Source organism: Neopelma chrysocephalum, unplaced genomic scaffold (assembly GCF_003984885.1).
Source record: "Neopelma chrysocephalum unplaced genomic scaffold, ASM398488v2 Primary Assembly neopelma1_23, whole genome shotgun sequence".
In the NCBI taxonomy this organism is placed as follows: Eukaryota; Metazoa; Chordata; class Aves; order Passeriformes; family Pipridae; genus Neopelma; species Neopelma chrysocephalum.
In genome coordinates, this window is record NW_020897691.1 from 27,521,541 (window position 1) to 27,538,157 (window position 16,617).

Consider the following 16,617-nt stretch of genomic DNA (forward strand, 5'->3'; position numbering starts at 1 on the left):
AAGCCATTGCCAAGGGGTAAGTGTGTGGCATGAGGCAGTGCTACCCTGGCTGAAGCAGGGATTCAAGGCTGTTGCCTCTGCTACTTGAAGTTGCATAGTGCTGTAGATCCACAAAATCTGTCACTGGGAGGAATGAGTTATCAAGATAGCCAGCACAGAAAACCGTCATCATGGAGAAATCCTTGTTAACACTTACCCATCAACAAAATGGCTCTGTTCCCATCAGTCCTGGTATCCTGCCTCTTCTTCCTGTGATATGCAGGGGAGAGCAGAGAGCTTCACTTACTTCATCCTCTTGCAAGCTGAAGTTTCTGATCCACATTTGCTCTTTCTCCTTGGTGGCAGGCAGAACAGATTTGTGTTTGAAGCTATAAGAAAGGAGTTGATTCAGCAATAAGCGTAGCCTGTGATGATTTGGTTTTTTTTTAGTGGCTGTCAGCAATGAGTAATATTCATGTCATACCTCCAGGATCATTTGAATCTAGTATAAATCCAATCTGCTGCTGAAAGTGATGGTCTCATCCTGTCCTGTGGGCTCAGTCTTTCACTCCCATAGCACTCCCTAGTGCTGTTACTAGCACTTATGTGGGCCTGTGGTGAGCTGGATCAAAGAGGGCATCCCACGGCAAACCAAACTCCTCTGCCCATGAAAAACTCCGTACTGATATAAGAAAGTGTTACCTCGGAAGTGCTCAATCTATCTTTGTGAGGAGTTTGCTTCCCATAAATGTCTCAGGATACCAAAAGAGGAAATTAAAATGGCAGGAAGCAACTTCTTGCTTCCCTGCAGTTGTGGCATTTGTATTATGCTTGTTTTTAGTTTGTCTCCAAATGCCAAAAATGGAGTAAGACAGATCAAACTCAAAACACTTGTGACTTCATAACACCTCTGAGTACAGGCCATGAAAGTTGTGCCTGCTTAATCCACACTGTATTATGATGTTTCATGTAGTGCTTCAATGTTCCTTGCTATTTGAGAGAACTAGACTTAAAGTGCCAGGAAGCCTGATTGAAAATATGTACAATAAACTTCCCAGGGCAGTTTGTGAAAAAGACAGTGTAGTTCAAGTAGCATCACACATGTTTAAAATTGCAACAGACACTTTGAAACCATGTGTTGTGTAATGATCAGTGTGCTAAATCATGTGTCAAAGTTGAGGGATCTGGTTTCTCTGAAAAGTGCTAATGTTTTTTGATGCTGAATAGAAGCTGTGTTTAAAAGAAATGATCAGAAAGCAGAAGTCGGTTTATGAGAGCGTTAGTGCTTCAGATGTGGTTTATCTACTTAGCAGCAAACCCAGCCTGCAGCAAACATATTTTGGACATAAGAAACAGATCATCCTATCTGTGCACAAACCTCACATAATAATTTGCCTTGGTAGTAAAAGTAACCAGTGATTAAGTTGCTGCAAGAGTGGAGTTGGTAAAAAGCAAGGCGTCAGAGGGAACACGTTGTTTAATGGTTGGTGCCCTTCTGTTGCAAATGAAGGCTTGCTGCCGCTTCTTGGCTAGATCTGAAACGCATTAGTCATTTCAGTGATTTGAACTTCATCCAAGACTTTCTCAGAACTGTTCTTAGTAGTCTGTCTGCACTGTCTTGCACTTTGAGTTGCCTCGGAATGTCCCTGCAAATCTATTGCACCTGACATACTTGGTGTCCGTAAGCCCAATCAGTATTTTGATCTGGTAGTTCACTACGAAGCTGTCTATACTATGATGAGCTGGATCAATTGCTCTCTGTTTCCCTAAGCAGAAAGTCCATTTTTGTTCTGAAAAATGGGAGCTACTAAAACTCAACTAGGAACAGAAAGGCAAGCAGAGCTGGAACAGCACTTAGTAGTTTTGGGACCAGAGGGAGTTAAGCAGCTTTCAGTCAAGACAACCCCAAACTGGGATTCTTTGACCTCTGCAAGGATAAGAAGGGAGAACAGACTGGAGAGGCCAACAGAGAGAAGCCAGCCACACAGCAACCCAGAGACCATTGTCTTTAGTTTTACCGTAGGGCCATTAACAGGTCCAGATTTTGCCTAGTACTGAGAAATCACTTAAATAAAGCATAAAATATTCCCTGAGCTACACTGAGATTTTTCACATAAAGCTTTAGTTGAGGGTAGAACCTCAATTTTCTTTATTTCACTTTTCGTCCTTAGCAAGTGTGACTCAGGACAGACTCTAAGTAGAGAAACCACATCTTCAGTTATGTAAAAAATGGTTGACAGTATCAAATGGAGCATAATGCAGGCATTAGTGATAGAAATCCAGCAATTCTTGCAAGTGAAGTTGCAGGATGCACCAGCATAGGTATATTGATCCATCTGTTTTTGGGTTTTTTTAACTTACTTGGGAATTCAGAGGAAATTTGGGCCGAAAGCCCAGTGCATAACTTCAGTCTACTGGGTGACCTGAGATCACTTTAAGCCCCAAGCACTTGCAAAGTGCACAGATCTCACTGCAGCTTGCAATGAACAGGGTTCCTGTGGCATCACTTAGCATCCTGTTCCTATTAGCCCAGATTTCAATCCCTGCCAGCACAGTTTGTAGCGGAAATTTCAAGACAGTGTGTTAGAGAATGAACTCCTAGTGGGTTTTTTGGTAACACACATATTTCCTCGGTCTTCATTGTCACCAAAGCTTAAAAGAGGTCCATAAACATAGGTAGATATTATCCTACCAAGGGCCTATTCCTTAGCTAAGCTCAGCTCTTCCAGTGCCACCTCAGCCTCAAAATATGTCAGCATTATAAGCTAGTAAGAGTTCATTAGTCTTTTCTTTTACCTCACAACGTCCCACTCAAGAAAACAGACGGAAGCTCTGAAACTTGAATTGTTTGAGTGTCTTAGGAATTCTGGAAGACTTCAGCAATACCAATACCCCAGCAATGGCTCACCTGTCTGTCACTACAGTCCTTGCAATTGGCAGCATTAAACTGTTGTAAACCACAAAGCTTTGGTCATTTGAAGGTCAGTTTACAGGAAGATGTTTAAGAACAACCCATTTCTGGCTTGATGGGATTTTACTGATTTGTATGTCCTTATTTGGGTTCAAGCATGTCCCTTACGCAACTGCTTAAAGGCTACCCCAGAAAGCATGGTGATACAGTGCTGGCACTCTGTTCCAATGTTGACATTCAGCATGAGGAAATGCTGTAGTTATTAAAACCTGCTGTATCCACTTGTAATCTGTGTGATCTTCTTAACAAAGCCAAGCTGCCTTCCTCAGATGCCAGGTTTGCCCTACTGTACATCTCACGTCACAAAATATGCTCTGAGGATTCAAAATGAAAGCTGGATTAATGTCAGCAGTTAGAACAGGTCTGGAGAGTCTGTGTCTTACCATCTGTTAGAATAAAAATCCTAGACAGAAATATGGTGTATAACAAATAAGAAAGAAATGTTGCTAAGTTGGTGGGCTGTGAGCACTTCAGTGTAGGCATCTGGAAAAGAACAGGGTCTTTCCCAACACATAACGAAAACAATTCAGAGTAATGTTACTTCATACTGCACTGTGAGCCACAGGATATGTCCTTACGAGTCCTAGCACCTCATACGAGAGGTGTGCACATCTGGTTGCAGTAACGAGAGGATGGCTTCCTGCTGTAGCTGTTCACATCCACACTCAGATAACCCAGATGCCAGAGAGCACCCGAATTAAATTCACCAGGGGTGGCATATTCTGATACACTCTGTGAAAAACATGAGACTCTTCAGAGTTACTCTCCACACTTGAAAAACTTATCGTATGACCTTTGTTTAAGCAATAGGACACACACAGTCCAAGTCAGTGTTTAGTATGAGGATCTGTGTTCAGGGACCAAAACAAAGTCAGTAGCCAAAAGCTAAGCTGAAGGTCAGGGGAAGGGCTAGCAACAACAGGCTTCAGTTGTCAGCCAGCCCAGGAGCAACTGCAAGTTCTGGCTGCTCTCTCCAGCCAGTAAACTGAGGTTGCTTTAGTGTGACCCAAAGCAGTTGCTTATTCAGTCATTCCTGCCTGGCCTCACTGGCAGGGAGGTCTGATCCAAACCTAGGATCCAGAAACATGCACTCCATTTTTATTTGAGAAAATAAACACAGCTAGAATTTCAAACTGTGGGTGTTAAATGCCCGTGAAGAGCTTGCACGGTACAGGTCATCCTCCCTTCTCATCTTGAAATACTCCACATGAAAATCTGGCAGACTATATCTAAGCAACAAACACATTTGTCCCACTGTGGGATCTATTTTGAGGCGATACTTAACCAAAGAAGGACTCGGCCTGAGGAAAACATTTTTTCCCAGTCACTTGTAACTTGCAGAAGCAATTTCCAAACATGCCTAGTGTTGAACAAAATCTGCTATTAAAGTGAATGTCTAAATTCATGGGCATCAACAGAAGCCAATTAAGACCAGACAGAAAACACATTTGAGAGTCTCTCCCACATAATTCCCTATGTTGGAAACAGCATGGGAAGATTAACATCCAATGAAGTTAATATGAAGAAATATAGAAAGTGATCATCCTTTCAGCTTCTTGCATTTGTGTAAATTTCTTCTTGCAAATGGTAATCCTGTCAAATGTCATGTCAGTTTTGTAATTTTATTTTTTTTTTTACATGACAGGAGACTTTAATGGCCATTACTAATATCTTTCGGTATGCAAAGCATGACCATGATACAATGCAGGAAAACTTCACTGTTCAGAGAGTAAAATGACTAAATGCAAGCCTCAAAAACCTTTTCCACTTGTGTATAGATTTGTATGAATGAATTTCTTTAGAAGAGACTTGCAGATTGTGGACAATATTATTATGTTCTGCATGAGTGAAAATTGAGTGATGATACCAATTACATCACAGTGAAACTTCTTTGGAAAGCTGAAGTAATTTGATTGACTTAAACTGGAAGCATTCCAGATTTGCCTTAATATATCTGAGAACAGAACTCAGTATCTATCTTTTCTTTAATCAGGGAAGTAGCTCTCTCTCTTATAGGAAGTCTCAGTGAAGCAGATGAAATATCTATTTGTTGTGTGTGGCACAAGTGATTTGTTAGGTTTGCACAAATTACAGATGCCAATGAGTTTTGTCATGTACCAAAACACAAGTTTTAGTAAACATTTCAAGAGTTTTTGCACTTCTGATATGATATTTTGATGTGCTGACCAAATAAATATCACAACTTTTATAAAAATTGCAATTCACAGGAAATTGAAAAATAAATTTGTTGCAATTCTAAATTAATATAAGTAACACAACTTCTACATTTATTATAAAGCATAAATACTCACTTTTTATCAGCTTTATTCATTAAAGCAAGAATGGATTAATTTAGAGTAGGCGATCCCAAGTTTTCCAGAAGGTTGTGTGTGGATTTACTTGTAGCACTAGAAATCCCCAGTAGTATGGAACTGAAAATAACAATACAAAATTTAGCTTCTTCAGAAAAGGTATAGTTAGAATGTTATATGTCTTCAGGGCAGTTATGTGAACAACAATTTTGACCACAAAGACATTCATTCTTTGCTTTCTTTCCCTGCACTCGTTACTTCACTGCACCTTCTCACATCCCACTCTGAGGCTCCTGACTCTTTCAGGTAGGCCAGGGAAAGCTGCTTGTGGGTCCACACTATAAATCAAGCTACTGTGAAGTTATCCCAATTTAAAAAAAAATAAAAATTGATAATTGCTTAACAAGGAAAGAAAACCCCAAAATTCCCACAGACATGTAGCTGCTTTCATAGAATTGTAGAATATTCTGAGCTAATCTCAGGGTTTCTCTTTCAAAAATGCTTTTTAAAGAAGACACTGTAAATTCTAGCTAAAGTTCCAAATTTCCCTTTCTCTATAATTTTATTTTATTTTATAGTTTCTTTTTTTCTCTTTCCTTTTTGATAGACCAGATCAAGAGGTTAAGCAGGCCCTCATACATATGCTGAGACTGAAACACAGTCATATGGTAAGAACATGGGATTCCTGGTTCCTTTGCTGCAGAATATGACAACTTTGTAATAAAAAAGAGGTTCACAAAGAAGGGACAAGCTCACAGGAAAGGAAGCCAAGTGCTCTCCCAGATGACCTTAATTCCATCACAGCACACTTTTCTGTATGGCGATTGGCAAAACTTATCCATATTGTAATTAATTTCAACAAAGATGGCATATTAGCTTGTAAGATACACATTGTTTGGGACTTCTCATAGGTATGGAGTCCAAACACAAACATACAGAAGATGGAAATCTAAGACTTTCATATATCATCTTTCCATATTTTGTCTGTTTTTTTGGGAAGTATAGTGAGATTTTACTTCCTGGAAGGTTTTTTTCCATGTCTGTAGTATGGAAGTATTCAGAAAACCACAGTCTAGCTAACAAATATGTTATTTCCAGTGTATTCTCTGTTGTTTGGCTACTAAACCTGCCATAACAAATTTAATTCTGTTGAGTAGTGCAACCCTAGTTCTCTCCAACAAACACGATTCCATTCAGCACAGGCAGGCTTCACAGTCTCCTTTTGATGATTTTCTAGGCAATTTGCTAAGGTACTGTATTATTCAGAGCAATGGAAAAACTCTTGCTTTTTCATTTAATTGTCAATACATTTTTCACCATCCAAATATAAACATGAGATTTATTTATACTTTGTGTTAATACAATTAAATTTGTTAGTCTCTACTTTCTTGACTTATTTGCATAAAGTATCGTTCTTTAGTTCTCCCTTCCTGCTAGAAACCAGTCTGTTATACAGCAAAAATCTTCCCTGGCTTTCTGTTACATGCGAGAGATGATTTTGGTTGTTTTCTTGCTGATTTTTCTGGTAAAAAATATTTTTTCTGTCTCATGCTATTTTGCTGTTAGTATCTTTAAAGTTGTCTTTCAGAATACCCAGTCTGTAAGCATTTATGGGGAAGAGACAGTTGCTTTCCTGAATTTTTTCTTTGCTGTTTTAAACCCATGCAACTGATTGCTTATTCTTAGAATATGGAAAAAGTTGATGAAAAGGAATTTCCCCAGTGCAGTGAATTTTTTCTTGTTTCATCAGACTTGCAGCACAGCCAAATTGATATAAATTCATTTGAGGCCATGAATGACATATTGCTAATTTGTACGGTGATAATCTAATGCATTTTAGTTTAATTGTTTTGTAACATATGGAAGGTCGGTACGTATGTGTAATTTTGATCAATTTGTGTGTCTCATGTTAAATACCTAAGGAAGAGGGATTCAGGAATAAATTTAGAGACATCAAAAACTGTAGCCTTTAAGTTTTTTGTCTTGGTAAACATAGGTGAAGGCTGATGGCCTTACAAGATTCTTTTCTGCACAATAGTATTTCTTCTGTGTCAGCATAAACAAGTCTCTGCTTTGCTTTACGGTTGGTAAATTCAATCCTTATCTAAAGGCTTTTTAGGAGGCTTCTATGTCTGAAAAAACCCAGACAATAATGATAATTTATATAAAATGGAAAACTAAAAGGAAAAACTCCTAACACTTTAATAGAAAGATTATTAATGAATTCATTTAATCTGTTATTCATATTGCTGTGCACATGGTTTTAATCAAATCTGTTTTTTTCCTTACCATTTCACACATAGATGAAAAAAAAAAGGCTCTAACTTGACTTTTGTAGGACAGAACTAGTATTTTCTGAAGTTAGCTTTGTTCTTTTCGGATATTGTTTTCCATTCTGTCAATAAAGAAAGAAACCTCAATAGACTTGAACACTACTTTGCAATCTATCTGCTGTGGTCTGTGCCAGCATACTAACTTGTCTGCTTTTTTAAGGAGCATAGGTTCACTAACAGCAATTATAACCACATGAGAACATTCAAGACAGGCAAAAAAGAAAATGAATTAAAAATGAAAGAACCTGGAAAAGTGTCTGGCACAAAAATCAATGGGAAGAGCAACTAGTGTTTTGTAGGAATGAAACTACGCAAATATTATTCACATCACTTAGTGATGGAAGGAGAGTAAGAGGCGTTGCTATACAGATGATGTGGAAAGGAGTCCCGCCAAATGGCAGTTCCTGGATGAAGCCAACAGCAAACACGATTGTGTGGTGTTGTGCTGTGCTCAGACAGTTTGTCACCATTATTACACGTATATTTTTTGTTCTCTTTAATTACAAATCAGGATGACTCAGCACACCTAACCTTTTTGGTTTGCTTTAGGCATTTGCTACTTCTTGGGAGGTGAGTTTGACCATTTGTCCGAGGCTACCCAGGTGGCATGGGTGGAAGCAGAAACCTGGACACAGATGAGGAAACGTGGTGCGGAAACATAGGCCTGCCCTCCTTTTTAAGATTGATGGTGGTCTACGCAACAGCTGGGGCCTTCCAAAGAGGGAAGCTTAAGCATTTCCAGTATCTGGGGATGGACTGGAAATACTCCAGTGCCTGCTGCAATTGTAAAAAGGGAAACACTATGTGAAAGATATGTGTCCTAAGAAAATCAGAAAGCCCAGAAAGCCCAAGTAACTTATGCTTCAAATGATCCTGGGATCCACAGGCTGGACATTGCTTTGCCTTCCTCACCCAAGGGTGAGAAAATGCCTACACAAATCAGGTCTCTGCAAGGCAGTGTCTTTAGTCATTCCCCCTCACGACAACTGGAAGAAGTAACAGTCCTTTCTCACCCTCTCCAGAGAATGTGCCGTTTGTGACAGCATTCAAGAAGTCTGAGCATTATTCTCTCCTGCCCATGAGAAGGTTCTAACTTTCTGCCAAGAGAAAGGCTCTAAACCACAGAGGAGAACTCACACTTGTTCCTGCTTACCCTGCTCATGAATATTTCATTCCTAAACCAAAAAGTTAAAATGTTGCCAGGGAAATGATATGTTGCATTCCCCTCATTAGTTCCTCCCCAAAAAAATGAATTGCAGGAACATGGGAGATATGGCATCACCTTTTTTCAGCCAGGGAAAGGAACGAGACCCAGACGGACACCTGTGCCACAGTGGTGCTGGGAAGGGAGTCTGGCATGGAGAGAGAAGGAACATTTAAAGTATTCTCCTGCTTTCCACATTTCATAGTAGTTGCAATGTGCACATCCGTGTGGAACAAACTGGCTTCTCCGAATTCCCTACAGATCTCCCTTATTCCCTTTGTAGTTATAGACCAGTGGAGCCTGGGAGCTTCACTTCAGGCTGTTAGCTGTGAGTAGAAGGAGCTGTCAGCATAAAAAAAAGGTGACAGGCAGCATACAGACCAAATAGATTTGGAGATCCAATCATTTATTTTATTAAGGTTTAGTTACAGATCTGTAAGATAACTATTTTTTTAATTCTCGGACTGATCAGTGGAAATATCTCTTGTTAAAGACAGTGAGAAACAGAAAGGAAGCCTTACGTTTATGGAAATACTTATGCTTGTGCAGATCTTTTTCTAAATGGAATTGTGCTTGCAGTACTAGTAAGACAACAATAGCTTTTATGGCAGCTGGAAATTCATCAAATAGCACTTAGGACTTTTAGAATAAGTAAAAGTTCTCCTTAGACACTACAGATAAAAGCCTAGCTCCTGGAATTCAGTGGGAGTTTCATCATCCATTTTAGTGGAGTCTGTATTTCAACACACAAGTATGAAGTCATAGAAATCAGAGATGGAAAAAGCTGCTTAATCATTCAGAGCAGACCCAAGACCTTTCTTTGTTCCTTTTTATTTTTATCCTTAAGGACTTCTTTGGTGTCTGACAAGCTTTTGCAGGCTCTTTTTTTTCTGAGGTATTCCTTCTTTCCTAAACATCTCAGACCTCTGTTTTTTCTGGGCAACTGAAGAGTAGGGCAAGCAGTTTTGAACTCTTGATGTTTCTGACTGATGAGTTCATCCCCCTTCTCCCTTCTATATCTTGCCAGCACCCACACCATCTCATGTTTCCAGAAGGATGAGAAAGAGTTTCTGTACCCTCACTTCACCTTTAGGATGGTTTCTAGTCACAATGCACACGGGAAAACCCCTGCCAACTGACAACACACAGCAGCCTCCAGTAACCCAGGTTTGCCCACTGTGACTTTAATCTGTCCTGTGCCAGTTCAGCATCACACTCTACAATGGAGTTTCTCTATCTTTCGTAGGCTTGCCACACCTAATTTTTCACATGGTGTAAAATAAACTCTGTTAAGGCGTACCCTAACCTTAGCAATCAGGGTGCATAAGGAAAAGGAAAACCAAAACGCTGTTTCCAAGTGGGAAGAGGATGACGCCTACTCATAAAACGTTGTTTGAAAGCTTAGCAGATTTGGTCTGCATAATTCAAACTAATATCTACAGTCAGTGAGGTTTCCTAAAAGGGGTGGATAAATTAGAGAGCGAGCAGGCATGAGAGTCTGGATATTTTTATTCATACCCTGGCAAATTTGTGGAAAGCAGTAATCTGATGGAGCATCACAGGAGATCTTGTGAAGAGAGTTGAGCAGGTGCACTAGTAAGGTTAAAGAAGGTGGAGAAAAGTGTCAAATAGCTAAAGTTATTAAAGTAGCTAAAGCATCAGATTACATGCAGAGGTATTTTCAGGAGTGTCAGTAGACCTCACTCATTTTGATCACAACCAAATTTGGCAATCTGTGAGTGCATTGTGACTATCTGCCGTGTAATGCCTTTGAAGGTCAGGCTTGAAGACACTGAAGGAAATGCCTATAAGTAATGAACTGCTTGTCTTTTAACACCTGTTGAGACTTCACTGTTAGTAAGTTTTGGAAACTTTTTTTCTCTATACTTCTTCTGCTTAGTTTTATTTCTACCTCATCGTTTTTAGTCATATATCTTAGTACAGTCTTCTTGACCTCTGGTGATCTGTCACAGTATCTTCATAAGGTAGCGAAAGATAAGACAGATACAAGATGAATGGTGAAAAGGGGCTCTCAGGTGTGGGTGCAAGCACAGGAGGGGCAGTAGCTCCTACAGGGCCCCATGTCTTCACTACAATGCAGGTGGGATGCTGGTACCTCCTGGTCTCCTTCCTCCCACCAGAGATTGGGTCATCCCAGCAGTCTGCAGGGAAGCTCAGCCTTATTACCAGCACATCAAAAAAATTTGTTTTCTTTCTTTCTTCCTTCCGTTTCTTTTTTCTTTCTTTCTTTTTCTTTCTTTCTTTTTCTTTCTTTTTTTCTTTCTCTTTCTCTTTCTCTTTCTCTTTCTCTTTCCCTTTCCCTTTCCCTTTCCCTTTCCCTTTCCCTTTCTCTTTCTCTTTCTCTTTCTCTCTTTCTCTCTCTCTCTTTCTCTCTTGCTTTCTATTTAGGATGCTAAAGAACATGAAGGAGGGCTTGTGTAACGGCTTAACCAGGATGTATTAGTGTGTTAGCAGTTCTACTCTTTCCTCATATGATGTCCCTCTCGATTCCAGTTTTTAAATTTAGTTGTGTGTCATTTGCTCTGTGGGTTAGCATGCAAGGTGTGTGCAGTATCCACAGTGCAGATGTCTATATAGGGGCTAACTCCCAAGCTTCTCTTTACTGCAAATGTATGAAGAAAAATTGGGTGTGGTTAACAGATCTACTTTAAAACTCTACTTCTGGAAGACATGACCAGTGCCTTACAGGAGCCTCTTCTTCTTGCTCTCTTAAAGAAGAGTTAGATGATCAGCTCAGATGTACACATCTATGCTGCTGACACACACATGAGAAGCCCATCTATTAAGACATCTATATACTTGGACGACATTTTAATTTGGAGGTGCTGAAATCAAGTTCACAGCACTGAAGTGAGCTAAAAGCTAGAAATTGATATATGGGTTCTAGACATTCAAATGTGAAAATTGCACCTTTCAAGTTTGCAGTGAAGAAATGTATTAATCATTTCACCATATTCTAGTTCTTCTAAGACAAAATCCTATAATTTTATCCCTATAGGACTACATCCTATATCTACAGATCAAGACCTAAGGATCTGGTGATCTGGACATCTGTAAAATCTTAGATAGGGTCTAGAAGATGTAAACCATATGTTTGTCATGCTCATCAAATCCTGGAATGAGACTCATATGTAGATCTGTGTTTTATCCACTGCCATATGGGAGGGGCATATTGTACAAAATATAGATGAAGATACAGGTCTAGGTAGAGATGAAAAGTACCTGGTAAGAGCACTTTGCCTTGGAGAAGGAATGTATTAATAAACATGTCATTGTTCTTTATGATGGATATGTGCATTACATTTTGCATACACTTACCAAAGGCTCCGAACTACAGCACAGTGTCAATAATTTCACAGTTTTCCTCTCTTCTTATCAACAGTTGTGTTCTATGGAGCTTTATAGTTTAATGTGTGATTGTTGGAGAGGTAGATCACGTTCTCCAAAGTTTCCTGCATGTGAAAAAATGGCATAACACTTAATTTAAAATGCTACTTGTCAAAAATCGTATAGCAAATCACTCATGATCTCTCTCCTTTCCAATTAAAAACCTACCTTTAAGAAATGTGGCAATAAGTGGAGGCACATGCGCTGCTTGGCAGTCTGCCTAAAAATCCCTGCAGCCAATGCATAATGATTGCACTACAAAGCATCTGCCATCCAGAAATAGACTGTACTGTTTCCTAAACTTGCTGTTGTGTCTTTGTACACTACATAGTGGAGATGAATGTATTTTTTCTTCTGGTCACAGCGAGGAGCCAGATTTTAATTTAAATTAAAAATGTGATTAAACAAAATCCAATAATGCATAATGCTAGCAAAATATTAAAATACATCAACTATTCTGCTTCAGATTTTTCCATATGAATAAGTATTGTGCTGTAAAACTAGAACGGTTCTAACAGAAAGTTGTTTTCCAGTAGTCTCCTGTAAAAAAAAATCAGCATTAATTGAGATAAACACCTGACATTCCAAAACAAATATTTCAGGCAAGTTAATAAACACAGACAGTTGTCAGGGCAGATCAAGCCATTGCAAGCACTCCTCCACCACAACAGGAAAAGTATTTTCATTCTCTTCAGGGATAAATCAAAACCCAATTCTGTCTTTTTTCACAGGCAGAGGCATCAAGAAAAAGTGCTGAAGGGTCACAAGGAACAAAAATGCCTCTAGAAGGCTGGGTGGAAACGGTAGCTGGAACAGTTATGAACTGGAGAAAATGAAGAAAAGAACTGCTTTCCTGCTTTTTGTTTGTTTGTTATGAAGCCATGGTGCATCTCTGTTAGAAATGAATAGGCACCTGGTACCTTGATATGGTACAACTCTTTCACAAAACCAGATCCCCTTGTATTGTCTAACATTTACGGTACATGGACAGTGGCACTTCTTTTTCTCCTGTATGTTTCAGTGACTTGAGTCTCAGCCACAGAGATTTCTTCTGTCTGGTGAGCAAGGAAAATGAAAATGATTCTCAGTTCTTAGGACTTACAAAAGAATATGATGTTTTCAACTGAATGGGAATTTGGCAAGTTTACCTATGGCAGCTTATTCTAATCTATGCCTGGGTTTGGCAATCAAGTAGAATTTAGGAAGCAAAGATTGCATGTTAGTACTGGGGAGCATTAATAGAATTGCCAGCTCAACTCTTCCATATGCTAATTGGCTCAATTTGAAAACTTGTGGATTTAGGATATAAAACTGAACATAACACATGTAAAAACAAATGGCTGAACTAGGAATAAAGTTTTACAAATTTTGGAATTGGTGAATTCAGCTTTACTCCAGAAATCCTGAAGATAAAAAATTGATATGTATTCTGAGCAAGGCTTCACTTTTGTTTGTTTCTTAGTGCCTTAGTAAGTGTGTAAATTTTAGTCAGGTTATCACAATTTGAAAAGATGCCCAAAGGCAAAAACAATGATCTCTGCTGTGCTGTGATACTATTTAGGATGTGAATCTGCAATTGGTTACGTACTAGATGTATCTTCTTTTTAATTGACTGCACGAAGGTCAGAGTATATAAAATTATGCACAGCTGTAGAATTGGCTGGATCAAAGTCACAGACAAAGTAACCAGACAGCTCTGTAATAATGGATCCAAAAGTTCACTTGGATAGTCTATAACCATATTATCTTCTTCTTTTTTCTTCTCTTTTATAAACAAAAAAGGTTCACCTGATTTTTCAGGATTGGATGTCTAGCCCTCAAGAAATTATTCAATTTTTATAAGTCAATAAAGAGAGCTATATACTTCTTCATTTGTTATAAATATCAAAGAAACTGAAACAATAGTTGTAATTTTAATACAAGAAGTGAAATTTAGCCTCTGACATACAAGCTATTACTAAAATGAAAGAGCATGTAAAATGGTAGAACAGTGTATATTTTTCTGATTCTTTTCCTTATGAGGAAGGTTACTTATTGCAATTGTTTTCTCTTAACATCATTTTCTTATTATATATCAACCTTGGTTCAAGCATCTTGATACTATTGTCCCACATCAAACTAAATATTACTTGGCAACAGGCAAGGACAAACAGATAGGCTTACAATTTGCTTTTATAATTAGCTACTGTGTCAGCGTGAAAGCTAAGATACATGAACAAGGTACATGACCATGAACTGCCGTGCAAGACTACCTGCTAGGCTCATTTGCAGCACTGACCATCATAAACAAATAGGTAGCAGTGTGTAATCTCGGGCTGGGAAAGGGCAATTTCAGTGATTGAAATGCCTGATCACTGAAGACGTATCTAGAAATGCAAGTAGAGATGGACCACGACCTGTCATCAACAGAAAGCTAGAATGATCCCACCTAATGTCAGGTTCTCGGCAATGGCTTAAATTATGGGCAGAGACCTGCTAAATTTCTTTTTCTGTCACTGGAGAGAGAGAACACTGCCGGAGGCAGAGGTCTAAAGTTAGGGGGGATGACTGAAAGCACAACTGTTTCCAGGCACAGGGAAGGTGGCATGTATTGCCTTCACATCTTTCCACATATATTTCCATAGAAGGGTAGTTCACATAAGGCCTAACTGATCTGGGGCTACTATAATTCAGACTCCCCCTCCCTTCCCACCCACAATGAGTAGATGCTACTCTTGATATGAAAACTTCAGAGTTTATAGGTTACATGCAGACCATCTCCTTAAAGCACTTGCCTTTGTAGGTTGAAAATTATTCGAATGTTCTTCTTGCATTATAACATGGTAAAGGAATTGTCTGGACATAGAAGAGACATGACAGTGCTGGGTGCAGATATGGTGGGAGCAAATATGCTGATCATTGGCATGGCTGCTACCCTGGGAAACATCACTCAGGGTTCTAGTACAAGAGGAAGTTTAGGACCTCCTTAGGTCCCTACCAGCCCACTCAGGAAATTTGCCACTAAATAATGCATTAGCTTAAGTGTGTGAAGTGACACTAAGTTTTTAATTATGTCACATTCTGTTTGATAGGGAAATGTGCTGTTGTAGGCTACTTGACTGTGTTGTCTTATGCCTTGCAAGAGCTTAGGAAGTAATGCAAATACATTTAGGCAGTATATGTGTAGATGAGTTTGTACATATATATAATGCAAAAACTGCATATTGGGCTTGATAATTTCTGTGGGTTGAAACTGCATGTTAGATGCAACCACAGACAGAGGTTTTGTACTGTTTTAAGCTATGTGATTTGATACAACAGAACATGTCAGAAAACCAGGACCACATTGTCCAACTTCACTTCTAGAAAAATAAGAGATTAGTTTTATATTTTGAATACACTTTGACCAAGTGATTATGTAGGTGTTTTACTCTGAACACATACTTCAAAATGTTTCAGTACTTTTCTTTGTCAGGGTCTTGGTTATATTTATGCTTTTGTTTTTTACCATGAATATATCCAGTCATCATTTTCCTGATGGCAGGATCTCCCTGTGTAATGTGTGTATTTGTTTTCTTGACGTAATGAATTTGAGACACTTTCAGTAAAACAAAGAAATGTTCTGCAAATTCTCTTCATTCTTGACAGCTCTGCCCTAAGGACAGGACCATTGGGTTCCCAAGCTTAGACAATTATTTTTGTCTGAGAACAGTGACCCATAAGAAACTCCTGTTATTGCTCAGAAAATACGTTGATTTCACTAAATAGCTGAAGGATAGAGAAAGAAATGATTTGGTCTTAAGCATTATTTGGCCCAGTTTGGATTAAAAGAAATCTTGTCCCCTTCTCTTCATCTTATCTTCCTAAAAAGCAGTAAATCTGTTTCCTTATTGATTCTATCTGTAAATTATTTTTAAGAACTCCAGACTGATAGCTTAAAGTCTCAGAACATTCTGCTCAGTCATTTTAATTCACATCATGATGGAAATAAGAGATAAGGCATTTAAATACTTTAGTGATAACAGGAGGGTTGCAGAGAATCCATATCTATTTCACTGAGCTCAACAGAAAGCAGAACATTTTCCTGTAGCTTAGAAAAGATCTATACATACTGTGCTATTGTGTGTCAAAATAGACGCCTCTGTGTTACAAGCTGATTCAGGTTACTCAGCTAATTCTCTAACCAGACACTTATTGCTCCTTATCTTTTATTTCTCTGATCTAAAGCAGTCGTAAGTTGCAAGCATAGATTTATCACAGAGGTGGGAGGAGACAGCTTGAGTTCCCTGAGCCATCAGCCAGGGTAATACGTGTCCTGTATTACATCAGGCAGTTGTGACCACTCAGTTGTTCAACCTCTCCATTCAGATCAGGGCTTCAGCTACCACTGTCTTAAAAGCACTGCCCCTCAAAGAGCCTCACCCCAAATGC

The 16,617-nt window shown here is 38.9% G+C and overlaps 2 long non-coding RNA genes across 2 annotated transcripts; one reads left to right on the forward strand and one right to left on the reverse strand.

Moving 5' to 3' along the window:
• Positions 1-7,079: 7,079 nt before the first annotated feature.
• Positions 7,080-8,589, reverse strand: LOC113967539. Its single transcript, XR_003534207.1, has 3 exons — positions 8,508-8,589; positions 7,279-7,394; positions 7,080-7,179 (listed from the first exon to the last, which is right to left on the reverse strand). It is a non-coding gene; the product is annotated as an uncharacterized LOC113967539 (long non-coding RNA).
• A 1,255-nt stretch (positions 8,590-9,844) lies between these two features.
• On the forward strand, positions 9,845-13,048 carry LOC113967546. Its single transcript, XR_003534211.1, has 4 exons — positions 9,845-9,966; positions 10,576-10,656; positions 11,536-11,670; positions 12,939-13,048. It is a non-coding gene; the product is annotated as an uncharacterized LOC113967546 (long non-coding RNA).
• The last annotated feature ends 3,569 nt before the right edge of the window (positions 13,049-16,617 follow it).